Genomic DNA, 24,105 nt, shown 5'->3' with positions numbered 1-24,105 from the left:
GTGGGACCCCACCGTCAGCCTCTCTGCTCTCTCTTCGAATCGTTTTCTGGAAGCGCCTTCGGGCAGAATGCATTTTCTCTTCGGGCTGGCGTAGTCGCTACCGAAGCGTTTTCTGTTTTTATAAACTAGCCCCTGGTAATCTTCTGTTTCATTATAGATAAGTCCCTGGACAAAAACCCTTACAACTTTTAATCAGAAAAGTATTTTTGATTGATTCTTTTTCTGTTCTCTTTAAAATTTTGTCTAGTTTTTTATCAGATTTATTTGAAAAATATTTGGTTTACCTTCTGTGCTCTCCTTGGTATTTACGTTAGCGCATATATTTTCTTTAAACAGTAGATACCGAAGGAGGTGACGGAGCCGCGAACTTCACCGATCTAGGCTCCGACTACTCTGAACCAGGCAAGCATGTTTGAACTTTTGATATGATGAGTGTCTCGGCATGTTTTGCATTTAGTTAGTTTCATGACATGTTGGTAAGCATACCGATGAACGTTATTTTATGTGATAATAAGGTGAGTGAGTTCAATGATCCATACGTGGATGAATGTGAATATGAATGGCCATGTGTTGGCATGAGGATGGGTACGATGGCAGTGTTGTAGCATGCCAGTCTTACGCCAGACTATGTGACTTCAGTGTCAAACCATATCGGTCCAGTACCTATCATTTCCTTCCTTGTACTACCACATGTTTTCCGCAAGGAATATGGTTTAGTAAGTTGCAAACCACTTTCATGGTACACACCAAAGAGGAGAGGCCGTGATGATGGTTCCATGGCCCTGGATTAAAGCCAGTCATCCGGTCAGGGGGCATGGGTGTTTCCGGTTGGGACCGAGAGGGGGGCACCCCTTAGAGCGCGCGTATATAAATTTGATCCCATGCTATTCGAGATTGTGATCTCCCCGTCTCAAAAGTTTTTCTTGGACGATGACTAGGGTGATTCCTAGCATCGAGAGGTAGGATGGGTGTGTACCGGTTAGCTGTGTTTTCTTCTGAAATACCGTAAACGGAACTAGTCCTTCGTGACTACGGAAATCCGTTGACTGTGGGAAAAATTTTGTACAAACTCTGCAGAGTCATATATTCCTCCAAATCATCTCTTCCATGTCAAGTTTCGTTCCATATTATCCTAATCAATTGTCAGCTTGATGACAGAGACTCCGGTGAATTGCATGAGTGCTAAGTCCGATTGAATGATTATCCCTGCGGATGGACTAACCCGTTTATTCTCATGGATTGAATGTTTATTATGAGTATTGTTTACTGGTAAATTTAAAGCCCTTTTTGCGATGTCGCTCAGACGTCCGACTGTGGCATTTCTTTTAAAGCCCTTTCTGCGATGTCGCTCAGACGTCCGACTGTGGCATTTCTTTTAAAGCCCTTTCTGCGATGTCGCTCAGACGTCCGACTGTGGCATTTCTTTTAAAGCCCTTTCTGCGATGTCGCTCAGACGTCCGACTGTGGCATTTCTTTTAAAGCCCTTTCTGCGATGTCGCTCAGACGTCTGACTGTGGCATTTCTTTTAAAGCGATTTCTGCGATGTCGCTCGGACGTCCGACTGTGGCATTTCTTTTAAAGCCCTTTCTGCGATGTCGCTCAGACGTCCGACCGTGGCATTTCTTTTAAAAGCCCTTTATGTGGTGTCGCTAAGATGCCCGACTGTGGCATCATTTCCTTATTTTTATTTGTTCACCTTTCGAGGCGTCGCTTCAGACACCCGATCGGTCCTTATTTATGTTCTGTGGAATTTCAGGCGGACTACCGCCGTTTTCCCTTTTTACTTACCCGTTATGCCAATTTTATTTATTGTGCATTAAGGAATTAATCATGTTGCATCCATGCATGCATTTGTTATATCTTACGTCCGAACTGTCTTGCGAGTACTTTCAAAGTACTCACTGGCTTGTTGATTTGGCCAGATGCTGACGAAGGCGATCTCATGGATGAAGAGTTCGATAGCGAGTCCGACACTTAGAGGAGTCCCAGTCAGTCTCGTGCGACCCTGGATTTGGCCACTGTTTTATATCCGCTTCCGCTACCAAATAAATTTATCGAGCCTCACCTCGACGTTCGATGAAATGATATTCTTAGAGTCTTGTATTTCCCTTCCCGCTGTGCTTTTCCACCACCAACCTATCCATGAGTCAGTAGTATGTCTCCACACCACTGTGTCCTGTCCGCCATTATGTATGATTATTGGCGTGCTTGTAATAATTTGGTTGAGCGACCGCAGTTCAACCCTGTAATATATTTTATGCTACTGGCTTATTGTATCAAGAAATTGTCTACCAGTGAGGAGGATTTCTCTCATACTGGACTCAAAAGATTGGTTTATCAATAAATATTTTTATTGGAAAACCGGTCGTGACAGCGGGTATCTTGGAATCGTTCCGATGGTTTTGTGACGAGAACATTGTTCTTGGTGCCTCCTGTCTTTTATGTGGCAGTGACCCGGGGAGTTGAGCTCCGAGGTGTTGTCGTCATAATTTTATCGTTGCAGTTCTGGAATACCTGAGTTTTGCCGACATCGAAAATCTCTTTTATGCAGTTGTTGGTGAGATAACCTCAACGCCACCCAGTACTGGGGCGGGAGTTCGGGAGTATTGCCATAACTCGTATAACGGATGCTTTTCAAAGGTTGAGGTACACGATTTCCGAAGGTTTCCTGGTTATGTGTTGACGGATGGATACGGTTGGATGTAGGGATTGTTAGTTTGGCTGAGATATATTGCTTCCCCTGTATCCCCAACACCTGATTGCATAACCAGAAAGTTTCGGGAGTTTATAGGTGGGAATTCAAGTAGCTCTAGTTTTATCTTTCCAACAAACACATGATACGATATGGGATCTATCATATGTTTGTTTCCGGCTTATTCTGCAAGCCAAATCCTTTGTTTTGTGTTATATGTGGTATTCGAGTTGCTTCGAAGTCAAATGTTGAATCCATACCTTTCCTAAACGGTATTCTCATATTGTTATGTGAATACTAATCCTTCTTGATCATCGAGGTTGTCATGTTAATTCGTTCCAACCGGTGTGCTTCTTTTCAAGTGGTTCCGATCATTTCAACATTTGCAAGATCAATTCTAAGTTTTCTCAATGGTGTTTGTTTCATCGGTCCCAAGTTGTCTTTGTTTTCCTGCCCTCCCACCCTTTTTCTTCAAGGACTCAGATTTCTTAATAGGGTATTCATTTTAGTGATGGGAAGTCTCTCCATTCTTTTCCGTCTATGTTCTTATCCGGTGATTCTCAGAAGATACTAACGGAGCTTCAAGTTTATTATTCTTCGTTCTCTTTTCTTCTTCGGTGGATTAAATTCAAGCTTTCGGTGTTGATCATATCCTTATCCTCGTTCAAATGCTATCCCATGCCGGTGCATCTCGTAATTGTTCACCTCTCTCTATTCTTATTCGGAGTGCTCAAGATATCTCGGAAGATTTGTGTTTCCATTCTCAATCAGTTCAAGCTATTCGGAGATTATTATCTCATTCAAGTCATTTAATTAAACCGGCGCAATCCCCCCTTTTCAATCAATCGTTCAACGATGTTTTCCTTTTGAGTGGGCCCTAACCCACAGGTCTTTTCCCAGGATCTTTCCTGACCCTCCTAATTTTCTCGGAGCTATTCCCAAATTCATTTCAAAGGTTGACGTAAGAATGAATTATCATCAGTCATATTCCTTCTCCAAGATTGCTTTTAAAACATTTTCATCGTTGGTTCAACATTTCTATTCTTCATTGCTCCGGAGTGTCTCATAAATTGTCATGGTGGTTCTCATCGTCATTCTCGAATTTTGAAGACTGAAGAAGAGTTCCTCTTAAATCCTTACCCTTTCTTCCAAAGATGTGTAGTTCAAGTTTCATGCCATCTTCTCATAATTGTTTTCGATTGTGGGAATTCTTTTCACCCATCTGGAGCATTTCATGAGTTGTTTTCCATTTATTTTCACCGGAGGCCATCATTCCAGTTATCGTTCTCTATTTATCCCTTCGCTTCGTTCAAATGTTCTTTAATTAACTAGAGTTCTTCCAGTTCTCTTGTACCTAAATCCCCTCTAGCATATTGGTTCTTCCAATTCTTATCGGTGCTTTGTGCCTTCGCTACTTTCATTTTCAATTCTTACGGTGGTTCATTCAAGATTTCTCTTCCTTCGTTATCGTATCAATTCATTCGTTCTTTTGTTGAAGACCTTCTCAAGTTTACGCTATATCTCTCTTAATTCTTTCTACGAGAATAAGTAGTATGCCAAATCCGTTGCTTGTCATCAATCTAAATAGGTGAAGGATAGGCATGACATAATTCTTATTCTTGTTTCATCCTAGTGATTAATCCTTTCCTTCAGAGTTTGTTCAGGAGGAATAAATTCTTGGCTTCTTGTTGTTCATCTTTTCTTTCTGGAGTTCCAAGTTCTCTCGGTTATATCGTCGCGAAGCTCCTTCTAAATCATTGCAAGGCTTCACCTTGTGTTTTCAACTTCCCTTTCTTTCTATCATCCTTTTATTACCGGAGTTCTTCATGGAGGCTCTACATGGTGGTTCGTCAAGGATTCTTTTCATTCTTCAATTGTTCTTCAAGATTTCTCTCGAAGTTATGACCCGCCAAGCTATACTCTAAAATAAACATGGTGCCCAACACATGTTTTGTTTTGAGGATTTCAAGCATTCTTCAAATTGCATCCGAAGTGCAATTCTTTCTACCTTATCTTTTGAGGTGGTGTTATATCATTCTTGGCAATTTCCATTCATGTTTCTTGATTCACATGTTGTCAAGAATGAGGTATTTTAAATCCATATCTCTTCGTTGGAGTTATCTTGTGTCATATTTCACCTAAAGCCTTCCCTAAGGAATGTTGCTATTGTGGTGCTTATCAATGATCCAAGTTTTCTCCTATCCTCTCGGCAAAAGCAGTTTTCATCTCTTTGTTGATCTCAAGCAAGCAATTGTTTCTGTTAGTGGCCGGTTGTCACCTCATAATTTTGAGATATTTTCCATAAGCCCACAACAAGCTTATCCTTTCGTTGTTGATAATCCAACAACTCCGTTCGAGCATTTCCAGTAAGCGTGCTCTTTCAAGATCAAGTTTTCCTCCGTTCATTCCATTCCATTTTTTTACATTTCTTCCGGAGGCTTTGTGATGTTGCTCTCTTCACTCCTCTTCTCGTATTAAGGATCGTGGTCTTTTCGTGCTTATCCATTTAACCGAAGTGTTGTGTCACCGCTTCAAGTTCTTTCATCTTATCAAGTTTTGCCTCTCTTTTCAACCTGAGTGCTGTCGGAAATCTTTCTTACCCCCTGTGCCATTCTTTCAATAGTCCCGGAGGCAGTGTGTTGTTGATTTCATCAAGTATCATCCCATCTTCTCAAGTTCTTATTCTATCCCTTCCATTTTCAACCGGAGTGCTGCCCGAATTCTTCCTCTCTCATCTTGTTTTAACCGGAGTGGTTTCGAATTCTATCTTGTCCATTAAACTCTTGATTCATGTCTTTGCAACCTTCAAGTTCTAATGTTGCTTGTTCCACTTGTCTAATGGAGTGTTTTCAATCTCGTTCATCTCCCTTGTATTCTCTCTTTTAGTTTTTTCAATCTCTCAAGGTTCGTGGTTTCACTCTTTTGTCAAAGAAGCAACTTTATTTTACCTCTTCTCTTCCATTTCTCTCCGGTGCCATCCTAGATCTCGGGACGAGATCCTCTTGTAGTGGTGGAGTGTTGTAACGCCCCGAGACCGACGCTCCAGAAGACTTCCAGCTATTCCGAGTTTCGCCGTGTGTTTCTTTTGTGCTTGCTCTTTTATTTTTCCATTGCATCATGTCATCATGCCATCATGCCATTTAATTTTTAAAACTCTTCTAAATAAATTGTATGGATCTTCGATCCATTTAAATCGAGGGAATTCACTTGTGATTTCTCTTTATAACATATTAAAGCCTCTCAATATTATTAGGGAGCTATAATAAAATTATTCCATTTATTTGGAATTAACCATAACCTACTTGCAAAATATCCCACGTCGTTGTTATCTCAATTGTTGGTCCCCAACCTTGTCCATGATTTCTTTCATCATTTTCCGGAGCTCCACCAAAAATCCGAACATTTTTGGACCTTCCCAACCCTCACTTCCTATTCAAATCATTTGAATTTAAATCAAATGAATTTGAATTTAAATTCTGCAATCTTGTCCATTCCTATTTTCCTGGATCAAACTCATTGTTGTGAGTCCGGAAAAAAAACTATCTGCGTGTCCAACTTCTTCCCCTAACCCCTCTTTCTTTTCTTTCTTAATCTCTATTTTTTTTTCTTTCTTCTTTCTTTTCTTTTAGTAGTGAGAGAGAGCCCAGCCGCAACCTGCAGCCAGGCCGGCCGATTTGCGTCATGTCCATCCAGCCCACCTAAACCTATAACCCTAGCCCCGAGCCCCCCTCCCCATCTCTCCCTCTCGTTCCCGTGCCCGCCGCCACACCCGCAATGCTCGATCCCCCCCACCACCTCGTCTCGATCCCCTCTGCCTGCTCCTTTCCTCGCCAAGCGCCCCGTGCCTGACCCTCTCCTCCTCCCGCGTGCCTCGCACCCTCCTCTTTCAGCCAGCCACCACGCCCCTCTCGGTCCCTCGCCTCCTCGTTGTTTCTGCCTCGCCCGGCCTCCTCAACCCCATCGCTAGCAGCAGCCGCATCGTCCGTGGCGTCGGCCGGACCTCCTCAGCGCCGCCCCGCCATGGATGCCTCCATGGACGCCGAGCTCCTCCGCGTCACCCCTTCTCGTTCGGCCCGATTTCTCCTCGCCATGTGCGCCAGACGCCGCCCCGTCTCCTCGCGCCAGCCCTGCCGCCAAGCCCTGCCGCTGGAGCTCGCCTTCGTCCCGACTCGGGCTGGATCAGGCCCCTGGTTGTCGCACCTCGTCGGATCCGCCCTCCCGCGACCCGGAACCGCCGCCGCCGCTCATCCATGGCGCCATGGTCTCTGCCTCCTTTGGCGAACCCATTCTTGTCGTGCCCTGTTGTGCGTGCTCTCCGCTGCCTGTGCACGCCTCTGGATTCGTCCAAGTCCGATGATGTTTTTGTAGAACTACGCTGCGGAGACCCAGACCACCAAGTCCGCATGGGAGCCCGAACGACTACTTCCACGACGATGCGAGTACAACTACCCTCTTCGTGGTTTTCGCCAAGTACCACGATGCCCGGAGCCCTCGGATCCATCAAGTCCAACAACGACTGTGTACAACTACCGGCGACGCCGAACATCTACGGATTGTGTACGACTACTTCCACTACGGCCGTGTACCACTACTTCCTCTACCGATGACTCGAACGTCTACGAACCGTGTACCACGACGAACATGTACGGCTACACGACGACCCGCCAAGACCCTGAACAACTACCGCCGCCGCCGTGTACCACTACTTCCACTACCGTCGCCACGTGAACAACTACTTCCTCTACACCGCTTTGAACTCGATCCGCCCCGAAAACGCACGCTTCAAAGGTATAACCCGAGACGACGTCCGTGGACCGAATGCTTGTGTGTTGTATGAGATGCTCGTGTTTGCACCGTGATCGAGTTGTCGCTTGCGATGCCCCTCTTTTGCCATGCCACCGTCATGTGGGACACCCGGTAACCGGGATCACCCCACCACCTTTTGCATGACACACTCATCCGCACACTTCTCTCTTGCATCGGTATCTCAATCGAGTTACCAGGACCCGAATGTTGCCGTGGCACCATTTTTGTTCCGCCGCCGTGGCACCCTTTTCGTTCCGCCATGGTGACCAAATGCTTCATAACATGCTCATGTCAACATTTTCATAAAATTGTATAAACCTTGGTTATGTCATCCGCATCATGATAACAACATTTAAACGCTTAAAATTGTGTTTGCATTAAATTGCTAAATGCCATATGGGGATTTTCCGGAATTGTTGTTTGTTGTTTCCGGCCTCATTTAAACTTGCCTAAATTGTTAGTTCAATTATGTTTCACCTCTTGCAATGTTTGACAACATTTAATATTGTTAGTTAGCCTAAACGAGAGAGAACTAAATATTTGAATGTGGTGTTTCGTCAATATGCAATTCGTTGCATATTGAGCTCCACTTAACTTGTGGTATTGTTTGTTGCACTTTGCCATGCCATGCCTCATTAAATCGGACATGCATCATACTTGTTTGTGCATCATGACATGTTTATGCTTGTGTGTTTACCATATTGTTTGCTTCTTTCCGGTTTGCTTCTCTCGTTAGCTTCAGTTTCTTTCCGGAGTTGTGAGGATTCGTTCGACTATGTTCGTTTGTCTTCTTCATGGACTCGTTCTTCTTCCTAGCACAATCTTAGGCAAGATGACCATTACCGTTGATATCACTTCATCAAGCCTCCCAAATTGCCATGAACCTCTAACCTTTGACACCCTTCCTAGCAAACCGTTGCTTGGCTATGTTACCGCTTTGCTCAGCCCCTCTTATAGCGTTGCTAGTTGCAGGTGAAGTTGAAGATTGCTCCATGACGGACATGATTATGTTGGGATATCACAATATCTCTTATTTAATTATAATGCATCTATATACTTGGTAAAGGGTGGAAGACTCGGCCTTATGTCTGGTGTTTTGTTCCACTCTTACCGCCCTAGTTTCCGTCATACCGGTGTTATGTTCCTTGATTTTGTGTTCCTTACACGGTTGGGTGATTTATGGGACCCCCTTGACAGTTCGCTTTGAATAAAATTCCTCCAGCAAGGCCCAACCTTGGTTTTAACATTTGCCACCTAAGCCTTTTTCCCTTGGGTTCTGCAGACTCAAGGGTCAACTTTATTTTAACACCCCCCCCCCCCCCGGGGCGAGTGCTCCTCCGAGTGTTGGTCCAAACTAGAGCACCGTGTGGGACCATTCCTTGGCAACTTGGATTCGTCGGTACCTGTACGCTTAGCTTATCCGGTGTGCCCTGAGAACGAGATATGTGCAGCTCCTATCGGGATTTGTCGGCACAGCGGGTGGTCTTGCTGGTCTTGTTTTACCATTGTCGAAATGTCTTGCGAACCGGGATTCCGAGGCTGATCGGGTCTTCCCGGGAGAAGGTATATCCTTCATTGACCGTGAGAGCTTGTGATGGGCTAAGTTGGGACACCCCTGCAGGGTATATTTGTAACGCCCCGAGACCGATGCTCCAGAAGACTTCCTTGTATTCCGAGTTTTGCCGTGTGTTTCTTTTGTGCTTGCTCTTTTATTTTTGCATTGCATCATGTCATCATACCATCATGCCATTTATTTTTAAAACTCTTCTAAATAAATTGTATGGATCTTCGGTCCATTTAAATCGAGGGAAGGGTGACTTCTCTTTATAGCATACCCTCCCGATATTTAGGGAGCTATAACAAAATTATTCCATTTATTTGGAATTCACCATAACACACTTGCAAAATAAATCCCATGCCTTTTCTGCTCCGAGTTGACCTCAAAACCTTGCCAATAATTATTTCGTCATTTTCCGGAGCTCCACCAAAAATCCGAACATTTTTGGACCTTCCCAAACCCTCACTTCCTTTCAAATCATTTGAATTTAAATCAAATGAATTTGAATTTAAATCTTTCAATCGTGGCCTTTCTATTTTTCTTGGAACGAGCACATTTTTGTGAGTTCGGGAAAACTATCTGCGTGTCCAACTTCTTTCTCTAACCCTCTCTTTCTTTTTCTTCTCTTTAATTGTTTTCCGCTAAAGAAAATATAAAGAGAGAGAAGAGAGAGACAGCCCAGCCGCAACCTGCAGCCATGCCATCTAGGCCCATCCGCAGCCCAGCTTCTCCATGGCCCAAGGCCCAACCGGCCTCTCAGGCCCATCTAACCCCTCTAACCCTAGCCCCGAGCCCCCCTTCGCCCCTCTCAGTTCCCTCCCTCCCTCTGAGCGCCGCCACGCCCATCCCCTCGATCCGCTCCTCCCTCCTTGCCCGATCCCATCTCCCTCGCTCTCTCCCTCCGTGCGCAGCGCCAATCCCCATCTCTCCCCGAGTGCCTTCTCCCCTCGGCCTCCTCCTCGCCGCCCCTGGAGCCGCACCGCCTCCACCTCGCCGCCGGCAGCAGCTGCAGCTACTGCATCCTCTCGCCGACGCCACGCCGGGCCTCCCCCGTCGCCTCTGCGCGCGCCCAACCGCCTCGTCCCGTCCCCGCGGACCCCTCCTCGTTGCCCCGCCGTGCTCCGGAGGTCAGGGACGCCATGGACGAGCCCTGCGGCCACGCCCCTGTCGTCCCCGTGCCCTGCTGCCTCCTAGAGTGCCGCGCCGTCGCTGTTCGTCTTCAACCGCGGGAGCGCAGCCTTCCTCTAACCCCGTCCAGATCCGGGTGGCCTCCGCCGCCTTGCCCGTCCCCGGTCGGATCTGCCTCCAGTGGTCCGTCCCCGTCGGAGTTGACCTCCACCGCAGGCCACCCGCGAACCCGCGTTGCCTCTGCCAGCCCTGTGCTGCTGCTTGCATCCGCCAAGGCCATCTTCAGATTTTCGCCAAGTACCACTACCGCCGACATGTACATCTACGAAAACATGTACGACTACCGTTACCAAGATCGCGAGTACCTCTACTGTCGCCGTGAACGACTACTTCCATGACGTCCGTGAACCACTACTTCCCACAACGACCGTCCCGAGAACGTCTACTTCCATCTACTCCGCATCGAACTCGTTCTGCTCCGAAAACGCACGCTTCAAAGGTATAACCGCCGAGACGACGCCCGTGAATGAATACTTTGTTGTATGAGATGTACCATATGTTTGCACCGTGACCGAATCGTCCTTGCGATGCCCCTCTTTTGCCATGCCACCGTCCCGTGGGAACCCGGAAGCCGAGAGCACCCCACCATCTTGCATGACTCGCTCACGTCACACTTCTCGTTTGCATCGGTATCTCCCTCGAGTTATCGGGACCGATATGTTGCCGTGGCACCATTTTCGGATATGCTGCCGTGGCACCATTTTCGTTATCGTTGCCATTGCACCATTTTCGTTGTCGTTGCCGTGGCACCCCTTTTGTTCCGCCATGGTGACCAAATGCTCCCTATCACATTAGATGTCAACATTTACATAATAATTGCATAAACTTGTATATGTCATCCGCATCATGATAACAACTTTTAAAATGTTTATAATTGTTGTTTGCTTTAATTTCTAAATGACATGGGGACTTTCCGGAATTGTTGTTTGTTGTTTCCGGCCTCACTTAAACTTGCCTAAATAGTTAGTTCAATTATGTGTCACCTCTTGCCATGTTTAACAACATTCAGTATTGTTGGGTACATAACCGAGAGAGAACTAAATATTGATGTGGTGTTCCGTCAATATGCAACTCGTTGCATATTGAGCTCCACTTAACTTGTAGTATTGTTTGTGTGCATTGCCATGCCATGCCTCTTTAAACCGGACATGCATCATACTTGATTGTGCATCATGCCATGATTATGCTTGTGTGTTTACCATGTTGTTTGCTTCTTTCCGGTTGCTTCTCTCGCTAGCTTCGGTTTCGTTCCGGAGTTGTGAGGATTCGTTCGACTACCCCGTTTGTCTTCTTCATGGACTCGTTCTTCTTCCTATCGGGATTTCAGGCAAGATGACCATTACCCTTGATATCACTTCTATCTTTGCTTGCTAGTTGCTTCGTTCTATCGTTGTGCTGCGTTACCCATCACTTGTTTACCATGCCTCCCATATTGCCATGTCAGCCTCTAACCTTTGACACCTTTCCTATGCAAACCGTTGTTTGGCTATGTTACCGCTTTTGCACAGCCCCTCTTATAGCATTGTTAGTTGCAGGTGAAGTTGAAGATTGCTCCATGATGGACAGGATTATGTTGGGATATCACAATATCTCTTATATATTATTAATGCATCTATATACTTGGTAAAGGGTGGAAGACTCGGCCTTATGCCTGGTGTTTTGTTCCACTCTTGCCGCCCTAGTTTCCGTCATACCGGTGTTATATTCCCGGATTTTGCGTTCCTTACGCGGTTGGGTGATTTATGGGACCCCCTTGACAGTTCGCTTTGAATAAAACTCCTTCAGCAAGGCCCAACCTTGGTTTTAACATTTGCCTACCTAAGCCTTTTTCCCTTGGGTTCTGCAGACTCAAGGGTCATCTTTATTTTACCCCCCCCGGGCCAGTGCTCGTCGTCAGTGTTGGTCCAACCTGTCAACCGCCGGTGGCCACCAGGGGCAACTCTGGGCTGGCCTACCGGAAGTTTGGACAATCCGGTGCGCCCTGAGAACGAGATATGTACAGCTCCTATCAGGATTTGTCGGCACATCCGGGTGGCTTTGCTGGTCTTGTTTTACCATTGTCGAAATGTCTTGTAAACCGGGATTCCGAGTCTGATCGGGTCTTCCTGGGAGAAGGTCTATTCCTTCGTTGATCACGAGAGCTTGTGGTGGGCTAAGTTGGGACACCCCTGCAGGGTATAATCTTTCAAAAGCCGTGCCTGCGGTTATAGGCAGATGGGAATTTGTTAATGTCCGGTTGTAGATAACTTCACACCTGATCCAAATTAAAACGCATCAACCGCGTGTGTAGCCGTGATGGTCTCTTTTCGGCGGAGTCCGGGAAGTGAACACGGTTTTGGGTTATGTTTGACGTAAGTAGGAGTTCAGGATCACTTCTTGATCATTGCTAGTTCACGACCGTTCTCTTGCTCTCTTCTCGCTCTTATTTGCGTATGTTAGCCACCATATATGCTTAGTCGCTGCTGCAGCCTCACCACTTTACCCCTTCCTTTCCCTTTAAGCTTAAATAGTCTTGATCTCGTGGGTTTTGAGATTGCTGAGTCCTCGTGACTCACCAGATACTACCAACAGTTGCAGGTCTCGATGATGCCAGTGCAGGTGATGCAACCGAGCTCAGATGGGAGCTCAACGAAGATCTTAGTTGTTGCTATGTTTCGTTTCATGTTGATCAGTAGTGGAGCCCAGTTGGGACGATCAGGGATCTAGCTGTTGGGTTATCTTCTTTTCTTTTGGCTTCGTCCGTAGTCGGACTATGTGTGTAATCTGAATGATGTATGATTTATTATATGTTCATTGTGTGAAGTGGCGATTGTAAGCCAACTCTTTATCCCATTCTTGTTCATTACATGGGATTGTGTGAAGATGACCCTTCTTGCGACAAAACCACAATGCGGTTATGCCTCTAAGTCGTGCTTCGACACGTGGGAGATATAGCCGCATAGTGGGTGTTACAAGTTGGTAATCATAGCCATCCCCGACTTAGGAGCCCCCTGCTTGATTGTTTGCTGGCGTTGTTGAGTCTAGAACAAAAATGTTTTGAGTCTTATGATTATATATATCGGAGAGTAGGATTCTTTTTACTCCTTAGTCCCTTCGTCGCTCTGGTGAGGTCTCCTGACGTAGATGTTCTGACTTTCCTCTCCTCTAATTTCACTAAATTTTTTTTAGGATCACGCGGGTATCTTGGAATCGTTCCGATGGTTTTGTGACGAGAACATTGTTCTTGGTGCCTCCTGTCTATTATGTGGCTTTGACCCGGGGAGTTGAGCTCTGAGGTGTTGTCGTCACAATTTTATCGTTGCAGTTCTAGAATACCTGAGTTTTGCCAACATCGAAAATCTCTTTTATGCAGTTGTTGGTGAGATAACCTCGATAACCCAGTACTGGGGCGAGCTCGAGAGTATTGCCATAGCTCGTATAACGGATGCTTTCCGAAGGTTGAGGTACATGATTTCCGAAGGTTTCTTGGTTATGTGTTGACGGATGGATACAGCTTGGATGTAGGAATTGTTAGTTTTGGGTGAGATATATATTGCTTCCCCTGTATCCCCAACACCAGATTGCATAACCAGAAAGTTTCGGGAGTTTTATTGGTGGGAATTCAAGTAGCCCCTAGAATATCTTTTCGACAGATGCATGATATGAGATTGGGGTTCGACGTCTAGTGGTCCGCCTTTCCACGGTCGTTTTTACAATGGTCTCGTTGTGTCTTAAAGAACCCTTGGCTATGCTGGTTCGGGGACACTTTGTATGTCATGTGCACTGCCTTGTACATGATGGTGTTGTACACTCGAGCCCGTGTGGGCCCCACCATGAAAACTTCGGACGGAATCTCTATCATATATTTGTTCTGGTTTATTCTGCAAGCCAAATCCTTTGTTTTGTTTTGAGTTGTGGTATTCGAGTTGCTTCGAAGTCAAATGTTGAATCCATACCTTTCCTAAACGGTTCTCATATTGCTATGTGAATACTAATCCTTCTTGATCATTGAGATCATCATGTTAATTCTTTTCCAACCGGCGTGCTTCTCTTCAAGTGAATCCGAACATTTCTACATTCGCAAGATCAATTCTAAGTTTTCTCAACGGTGTTTGTTTCATCTGCCCCAAGTTGCCTTTGTTTTTCCCGCCCTCCCACCCTTTTTCTTCAATGACTCAGAGTTCTTAATCAAGTATCCTTTTATTGATGAGAAGTCTCTCCATTCTTTTCCGTCAATGTTCCTACCCGGTGATTTTCATGAAGTTGGCCAGGAGTTTCAAGTTCATCATGCTTCATTCTCGTTTTCTTCTCCGGTGGTTTTAACTCAAGCTTTCGGTGTTGATCATATCCTCTTTCCTCGTTTCTAATGCTATCCCATGCTGGTGCATCTCATAATCGTTCACCTCTCTCTCTTCATATCCGAAGTGCTGAAGATATCTCTGAAGATTCATGTTTCCACTCTGCATCAATTCTAACTATTTCGAGGTTGTTACCTTATTCAGGCCATTTAATTCAACCGGTGCAATCCCCCCCTTTCAATCAATCATTCAACGATGTTTTCCTTTTGAGTGGGCCCTAACCCACAGGTCTTTTTCCAGGATCTTACCTGACTCTTCTAATTTTCCCGGAGCTATTCCCAAATTCTTTTCGAAGTTTGATGTAAGAATGAATTTTCATCAGTCATATGCCTTTGTCCAAGATCTTCCAAAAAAAAATTTCATCGTTGATTCAACCTTTCTATTATTTATTATGGAGTGTCTCAACAATTCATGGTGGTTCTCGTCATCATTCTCAACATTTTGAAGACTGAAGAAGGATTTCTCCTAAATCTTGTCCGTTCTCTTGAAGATTCATGGTTCTAGCTTTATACCATCCTCTCATATTTGTTTTCGATTGTGAGAATTCTTTTCAATCATCCGACGCATTTCAGGAGTTGCTTCCTTTCTTGATAATCATTTCTGAATATTACTCATTCTCAACCTTCAACCCTTGTTCTCCAAATCTTACTCGTGCATCGTTCAAATACCCTCTAATCAGTTCACGATCTCTTCGTTCTCATGTATCTAAATCCCCTCAAGTATCTTCATTCATTTTCCAATTCTTCCTAGTGAATTGTGCCATTGCTACTTTCATTTTCAATTCTTACGGTGGTTCACTCAAGATTCCTTTTCTCTTGTTATCATATCAATTCATTTGTTCTTTCCAATTCCACCGGTGGTTCCATCAATACCTTCTTAAGCTTGCGCTATATCTCTCTTAATCCTTTCTACGACAATAAGTAGTATGCCAAATCCATTGCTTGTCATCAATTTAATTTGATGAAGGATAAGCATACAATAAATCTTATTCTTATTTCCTCTAGGTGATTCAATTCTTTTCTTCTGGAGATTGTTCCTGATGAAGTAATTCTCGGTTCTAGTGTTTCATCTTTTTCTTTTCTGGAGTTCCAAGTTTTCTCGGTTATATCATCGCGAAGCTCCATCTAAATCATCGCAAGGCTTCACCTTGTGTTTTCAACTTCTCTTTCTTTCTATCATCCTTTTTACCGGAGTTCTTCACGGAGGCTCTACATGATGGTTCATCAAGGATTTAATTCCTTCTCGAAGTGTTCATCGAGATTCTTTTCAGAGAAGTTCAAGTATTCTTCTTCTTGCATTTCGAAGTGCTATTCCTTCTACCCCATCTTTTGAGGTGGTGTTATATCATTCTTGAAAATTTTCATTCATGTTTTGTGATTCAACAGTTGTCAAGAATGAGGGATTTTAAATCCATCAATCCCTTCGTTGGAGTTATCTTGGTATAGATTTCACCTAAAGCCTTCCCTAAGGAATGTTGTATTGTGGTGCTTACCAATGATCCAAGTTTTCTCCTATCCTCTCGGCGAAAGCAGTTTTCATCTCTTCGTTGATCTCAAGCAAGCAATTGTTTCCGTTAGTGGCCGGTTGTCACCTCATAATTTGGAGATGTTTTCCATAAGTCCACTACAAGCTTACTCATTTCGTTGTTGGTTTCCAACAACCCCGTTGTAACCTACTTGGAAGGGTGCTTTCCAAGCTCATTTGTGGCAGAAGTTGGCATTTTCTTCTCCATTTTGTTATTCCAATGATCTATCTTCTATTCTTTCTTTCGAAGGCATTGTGATGTTTCTCTCTTCACTCATCTTCTCATATTGAGGATCATGTTCTTTTCGTGCTTATCCATTCAACCGGAGTGTTATGTTCTCTGCTAAGTTCTTTTCATCTTATCAAGTCTTGCATCTCTTTTCAACCGGAGTGCTGTCCGAATTTGTTCTTCCTTGTTCCTTGTTTATCTTGTTTCAACCAGAGTGGTTCAAATTCCTTCTTGTCCATTGTACTCGTCATTCATAGCTTTTCAACCTCTCAAGGTTCTTTGGTTTCACTCTTTTGTCGAAGAAGCAACTTAGCTTTACCTCTTCTCTTCCTTTTCCGTTTCTCTCTGGTGCCATGCTAGATCTCGGGACGAGATCCTCTCGTAGTGGTGGAGTGTTGTAACGCCCCGAGACCGACGCTCCAGAAGACTTCCTTGTATTCCGAGTTTTGCCGTGTGTTTCTTTTGTGCTTGCTCTTTTATTTTTGCATTGCATCATGTCATCATACCATCATGCCATTTATTTTTAAAACTCTTCTAAATAAATTGTATGGATCTTCGGTCCATTTAAATCGAGGGAAGGGTGACTTCTCTTTATAACATACCCTCCCGATATTGAGGGAGCTATAATAAAATTATTCCATTTATTTGGAATTCACCATAACACACTTGCAAAATAAATCCCATGCCTTTTCTGCTCCGAGTTGACCTCAAAACCTTGCCAATAATTATTTCGTCATTTTTCGGAGCTTCACCAAAAATCCGAACATTTTTGGACCTTCCCAAACCCTCACTTCCATTCAAATCATTTGAATTTAAATCAAATGAATTTGAATTTAAATCTTTCAATCGTGGCCTTTCTATTTTTCTTGGAACGAGCACATTTTTGTGAGTTCGGGAAAACTATCTGCGTGTCCAACTTCTTTCCCTAACCGTCTCTTTCCTTTTCTTCTCTTTAATTGTTTTCTGCTAAAGAAAATATAAAGAGAGAGAAGAGAGAGACAGCCCAGCCGCAACCTGCAGCCAGGCCATCTAGGCCCATCCGCAGCCCAGCTTCTCCATGGCCCAAGGCCCAACCGGCCTCTCAGGCCCATCTAACCCCTCTAACCCTAGCGCCGAGCCCCGCTTCGCCCCTCTCAGTCCCCTCGCTCCCTCTGAGCGCCGCCATGCCCATCCCCTCGATCCGCCCCTCCCTCCTTGCCCGATCCCATCTCCCTCGCTCTCTACCTCCGCGCGCAGCGCCAATCCCCATCTCTCCCCGAGTGCCTTCTCCCCTCGGCCTCCTCCTCGCCGCCCCTGGAGCCGCACCGCCTCGACCTCGCCACCGGCAGCAGCTGCAGCTGCTGCATCCTCTCGCCGACGCCGCGCCGGGCCTCCCGCCCCACCACCTGGAGACCAACTCCGGTGGCCCCGTCGCCTCTGCGCGCGCCCAACCGCCTCGTCCCGTCCCCGCGGACCCCTCCTCGTTGCCCCGCTGTGCTCCGGAGGTCAGGGACGCCATGGACGAGCCCTGCGGCCACGCCCCTGTCGTCCCCGTGCCCTGCTGCCTCCTAGACTGTCGCGCCGTCGCCGTTCGTCTTCAACCGTGGGAGCGCAGCCTTCCTCTAACCCCGTCCAGATCCGGGTGGCCTCCGCCGCCTTGCCCGTCCCCGGTCGGATCTGACTCCGGTGGTCCGTCCCGTCGGAGTTGACCTCCACCGCAGGCCACGCGCGAACCCGCGTTGCCTCTGCCAGCCCTGTGCTGCTGCTTGCATCCGCCAAGGCCATCTTCAGATTTTCGCCAAGTACCACTACCGCCGACATGTACATCTACGAAAACATGTACGACTACCGTTGCCAAGATCGCGAGTACCTCTACCATCGCCGTGAACGACTACTTCCATGACGTCCGTGAAACACTACTTCGCACAACGACCGTCCCGAGAACGTCTACTTCCATCTACTCCGCATCAAACTCGTTCTGCTCCGAAAACGCACGCTTCAAAGGTATAACCGCCGAGACGACGCCCGTGAACGAATACTTTGTTGTATGAGATGTACCATATGTTTGCACCGTGACCGAATCGTCCTTGCGATGCCCCTCTTTTGCCATGCCACCGTCCCGTGGGAACCCGGAAGCCGGGAGCACCCCACCATCTTGCATGACTCGCTCACGACACACTTCTCGTTTGCATCGGTATCTCCCTCGAGTTATCGGGACCGATATGTTGCCGTGGCAGCATTTTCGGATATGCTGCCGTGGCACCATTCTCGTTATCGTTGTCGTGGCACCATTTTCGTTATCGTTGCCGTGGCACCCCTTTTGTTCCGCCATGGTGACCAAATGCTCCCTATCACATTAGATGTCAACATTTTCATAATAATTGCATAAACTTGTATATGTCATCCGCATCATGATAACAACTTTTAAAATGTTTATAATTGTTGTTTGCTTTAATTGCTAAATGACATGGGGACTTTCCGGAATTGTTGTTTGTTGTTTCCGGCCTCACTTAAACTTGCCTAAATAGTTAGTTCAATTATGTTTCACCTCTTGCCATGTCTAACAACATTTAATATTGTTGGGTACATAACCGAGAGAGAACTAAATATTGATGTGGTGTTCCGTCAATATGCAACTCGTTGCATATTGAGCTCCACTTAACTTGTAGTATTGTTTGTGTGCATTGCCATGCCATGCCTCTTTAAACCGGACATGCATCATACTTGATTGTGCATCATGCCATGATTATGCTTGTGTGTTCACCATGTTGTTTGCTTCTTTCCGGTTGCTTCTCTTGTTCGCTTCGGTTTCGTTCCGGAGTTGTGAGGATTCGTTCGACTACGTCCGTTTGTCTTCTTCATGGACTCGTTCTTCTTCCTATCGAGATTTCAGGCAAGATGACCATTACCCTTGATATCACTTCTATCTTTGCTTGCTAGTTGCTTCGTTCGATCACTGTGCTGCGTTACCCATCACTTGTTTACCATGCCTCCCATATTGCCATGTCAGCCTCTAACCTTTGACACCTTTCCTATGCAAACCGTTGTTTGGCTATGTTACCGTTTTTGCACAGCCCCTCTTATAGCATTGTTAGTTGCAGGTGAAGTTGAAGATTGCTCCATGATGGACAGGATTATGTTGGGATATCACAATATCTCTTATATATTATTAATGCATCTATATACTTGGTAAAGGGTGGAAGACTCGGCCTTATGCCTGGTGTTTTGTTCCACTCTTGCCGCCCTAGTTTCCGTCATACCAGTGTTATGTTCCTGGATTTTGCGTTCCTTACGCGGTTGGGTGATTTATGGGACCCCCTTGACAGTTCGCTTTGAATAAAACTCCTCCAGCAAGGCCCAACCTTGGTTTTAACATTTGCCTACCTAAGCCTTTTTCCCTTGGGTTCTGCAGACTCAAGGGTCATCTTTATTTTACCCCCCCCCCCGGGCCAGTGCTCGTTGTGAGTGTTGGTCCAACCTGTCAACCGTCGGTGGCCACCAGGGGCAACTCTGGGCTGGCCTACCGGAAGTTTGGACAATCCGGTGTGCCCTGAGAATGAGATATGTACAACTCCTATCAGGATTTGTCGGCACATTCGGGCGGCTTTGCTGGTCTTGTTTTACCATTGTCGAAATGTCTTGTAAACCGGGATTCCGAGTCTGATCGGGTCTTCCTGGGAGAAGGTCTATTCCTTCGTTGATCGCGAGAGCTTGTGATGGGCTAAGTTGGGACACCCCTGCAGGGTATAATCTTTCGAAAGGCGTGCCTGTGGTTATAGGCAGATGGGAATTTGTTAATGTCCGGTTGTAGATAACTTGACACCTGATTTGAATTAAAACGCATCAACCGCGTGTGTAGCCGTGATGGTCTCATTTCGGCGGAGTCCGGGAAGTGAACACGGTTTTGGGTTATGTTTGACGTAAGTAGGAGTTCAGGATCACTTCTTGATCATTGCTAGTTCACGACCGTTCTCTTGCTCTCTTCTTGCTCTTATTTGCGTATGTTAGCCACCATATATGCTTAGTCGCTACTGCAGCCTCACCACTTTACCCCTTCCTTTCCCTTTAAGCTTAAATAGTCTTGATCTCGCGGCTTTTGAGATTGCTGAGTCCTCGTGACTCACCAGATACTACCAACAGTTGCAGGTCTCGATGATGCCAGTGCAGGTGATGCAACCGAGCTCAGATGGGAGGTCAACGAAGATCTTAGTTGTTGCTATGTTTAGTTTCATATTGATCAGTAGTGGAGCCCAGTTGGGACGATCAGGGATCTAGCAGTTGGGTTATCTTCTTTTCTTTTGGCTTCGTCCGTAGTCGGACTATGTGTGTACTCTGAATGATGTATGATTTATTATATGTTCATTGTGTGAAGTGGCGAATGTAAGCCAACTCTTTATCCCATTCTTGTTCATTACATGGGATTATGTGAAGATGACCCTTCTTGCGACAAAACCACAATGCGGTTATGCCTCTAAGTCGTGCTTCGACACGTGGGAGATATAGCCGCATCGTGGGTGTTACAATATTATCTTTTGAAAGCCGTGCCCGTGGTTATGAGGCAGATGGGAATTTGTTAATGTCCGGTTGTAGATAACTTGACACTTGACCTCTTTAAAATGCATCAACCGCGTGTGTTGCCGTGATGGTCTCTTTTCGGCAGAGTCCGGGAAGTGAACACGGTTTTGGGTTATGTTTGACGTAAGTAGGAGTTCAGGATCACTTCTTTATCATTGCTAGCTTCACGACCATTCCGTTTGATCTCTTCTCGCTCTTATTTGCGTATGTCAACCGCCATATTTGCTTAGTGCTTGCTGCAACTCCACCTCATTATCACTTCCTACCCATAAGCTTAAATAGTCTTGATCTCGCGGGTTTTGAGACTGCTGAGTCCTCGTGACTCACCAGATACTATCACAACAGTTGCAGGTGCCGATGATACTAGTGCAGGTGATGCAACCGAGCTCAGATGGGAGCTCAATAAAGATCTTGGTCGTTGCTATGTTTTGTTTCCTGTTGATCAGTAGTGGAGCCCAGTTGGGACGATCGGGGATCTAGCAGTTGGGTTGTCTTCTTTTCTTTTGGCTTCGTCCGTAGTCGGACTATGTGTGTACTCTGAATGATGTATGATTTATTTATGTCCATTGTGTGAAGTGGCGATTGTAAGCCAACTCTTTATCCCATTCTTGTTCATTACATGGGATTGTGTGAAGATGACCCTTCTTTCGACAAAACCACAATGCGGTTATGCCTCTAAGTCGTGCTTCGACACGTGGGAGATATAGCCGCATCGTGGGTGTTACGACAACCTTCTTCTTGAAGACGTTGTTGGGCCTGCAAGTGCACAGGTTTGTAGGACAGTAGCAAATTTTCCTCAAGTGGATGACCTAAGGTTTATCAATCTGTAGGAGGCGTAGGATGAAGATGGTCTCTCTCAAACAACCCTGCAACCAAATAACAAAGAGTCTCTTGTGTCCCCAACACACCCAATACAATGGTAAGTTGTATAGGTGCACTAGTTCGGCGAAGAGATGAAGATACAAGTGCAAAATAGATAGTAGATATAGGTTTTTGTAATCTGAAATAATAAAAACAGCAAGGTAGCGAGCGATAAAAGTGAGCGTAAATGGTATTGCAATGATAGGAAACAATGCCTAGGGTTCATACTTTCACTAGTGCAAGTTCTCTCAACAATAATAACATAGATAGATCATATAACAATCCCTCAACATGAAACAAAGAGTCACTCCAAAGACACTAATAGCGGAGAACAAACGAAGAGATTATGGTAGGGTACGAAACCACCTCAAAGTTATTCTTTCAGATCAATCTATAAAAGAGTTCGTACTAGAATAACACCTTAAGACACAAATCAACCAAAACCCTAATGTCACCTAGATACTCCATTGTCACCTCAAGTATCCGTGGGCATGATTATAGGATATGCATCACACAATCACAGATTCATCCAACCAACATAAAAGTACTTCAAAGAGTGCCCCAAAGCTACTACCGGAGAGTCAAGAATGTGTGCCAACCCCTATGCATAGGTTCCCAAATATCACGAAACCCGCAAGTTGATCACCAAGACATACATCAACTGTTCTCATAAAAGACTCAATCCGATAAGATAACTTCAAAGGGGAAACTCAGTTCATCACAAGAGAGTAGAGGGGGAGAAACATCATAAGATCCAACTACAATAGCAAGGCTCGGGATACATCAAGATCGTGCCATAGAGGGAACAAGAGAAAGAACACGAGAGAGAGAAAGATCAAACACATAGCTACTGGTACATACCCTCAACCCCGAGGGTGAACTACTCCCTCCTCGTCATGGATAGCACCGGGATGATGAAGATGGCCACCGGTGATGGGTTCCCCCTCCGGCAGGATGCCGGAATGGGCTCCCGAGAGGTTTTTGGTGGCTACAGAGGCTTGCGGAGGCGGAACTTCCGATCTATCTTCTGTTCTGGAAGTTTTAGGGTACGTGAGTATATATGGGTGCAAGGGGTACATCGGTGGACCTCCAGGGTGCACACGAGGCAGGGGGGCGCGCCCACCAACCTCGTGGGCAGCCCGGGACTCCCCTGACATGCACTCCAAGTCTATCAGGTGGGTTTCCTTCCAAAATTAACTTCTCCAGTTGATTTCGTTCCGTTTGTGACTCTATCTGATAATCCTTTTCCTCGAAACACTGAAATAGGCATAAAACAGCAAATTTGGGTTGGGCCTCCAGTTAATAGGTTAGTCCCCAAAATAATATAAAAGTGGATAATAAACCCAATATTGCCTAAAACAATAGATAAAGTAGCATGGAGCAATCAAAAATTATATATATCTTGGAGACGTATCACCTCACCAGCCGTGCTGACAAGCTCAATGATTCAGCCAAGCTAGGCATCGTAGCCCTCATTGACAGGACGTTAGTACAATAGCTCATGTGCCGTGAGAAGCACAGCCTGCACGTTCGCCAGCCCGCAACAAACATGGGAGGGCGACGCCGTGGCGGGAGTAAGGGAAGGTGTGGCGGTGCAGCCATCATGCTGCACGGAGGGCGGCAACAAAGAGTCCTGCTGCTCGTGAGCAGCGGGATCAGTGACGGCGTTAGTTGTGGGAGAGGCGGTGCGGCGGGGGGCGCCACGACCCACTGGTGTCGTCTGGGCGACACAGGCGGCCTGCCGCTCGGTGCAGATTCGGCGGGCATTGGCCATGACAGCGGCGAAGCAAGGACAGGGCGAAGCGGAAGGGAGAACTTTGACACGCCCCTACCCGGCGCCCCAAATCTCGGGATCGGGGCTCCACATACCCAAACAAGGTTCGAGCTCTGGGGCATGGGCGAAAGATCCCTCCTAGCTGTAGCTTGCTGCTTACCACCTCACAGCCTGACTCCAATGAGTTCGCGCGAGCGGGAAGAAGAAGTGGACACGGTGGTTTTACCCAAGTTCAGTCCACCTTGCGGTGTAAAACCCTACTCCTGCTTTGTGGTGGATTGCCTCGCGAGGAGGATGATGATGAACTAGTACAAGTGTGAGATGCCTCGGGAGAGCTCAATGGTCTAGGACCCAATCCTTCTCTACGGTGGAGACTAACCTAATTTATAGTGGCCTTGGCCCTCTTCCCTCATAGCATAGGCAGGAAGGGATACCACAACTGCCATTTTGAAAGGGGACATGAGTACACCCTATCCTGACTAAAGGCGGTCTTCTCCTACAAAGCTTCCGGTCACGAAGCAGTGGTGGGCTCGGCGGTGACCTCTGCCCTGCCGAGCCAGCGGTCATGGTCTTGTTGCACCA

This window comes from Triticum dicoccoides, chromosome 6B (assembly GCF_002162155.2).
Source record: "Triticum dicoccoides isolate Atlit2015 ecotype Zavitan chromosome 6B, WEW_v2.0, whole genome shotgun sequence".
Classification (NCBI taxonomy): Eukaryota; Viridiplantae; Streptophyta; class Magnoliopsida; order Poales; family Poaceae; genus Triticum; species Triticum dicoccoides.
The sequence above is the reverse complement of the archived record's forward strand: the minus strand, read 5'-3'. Positions refer to the sequence as shown.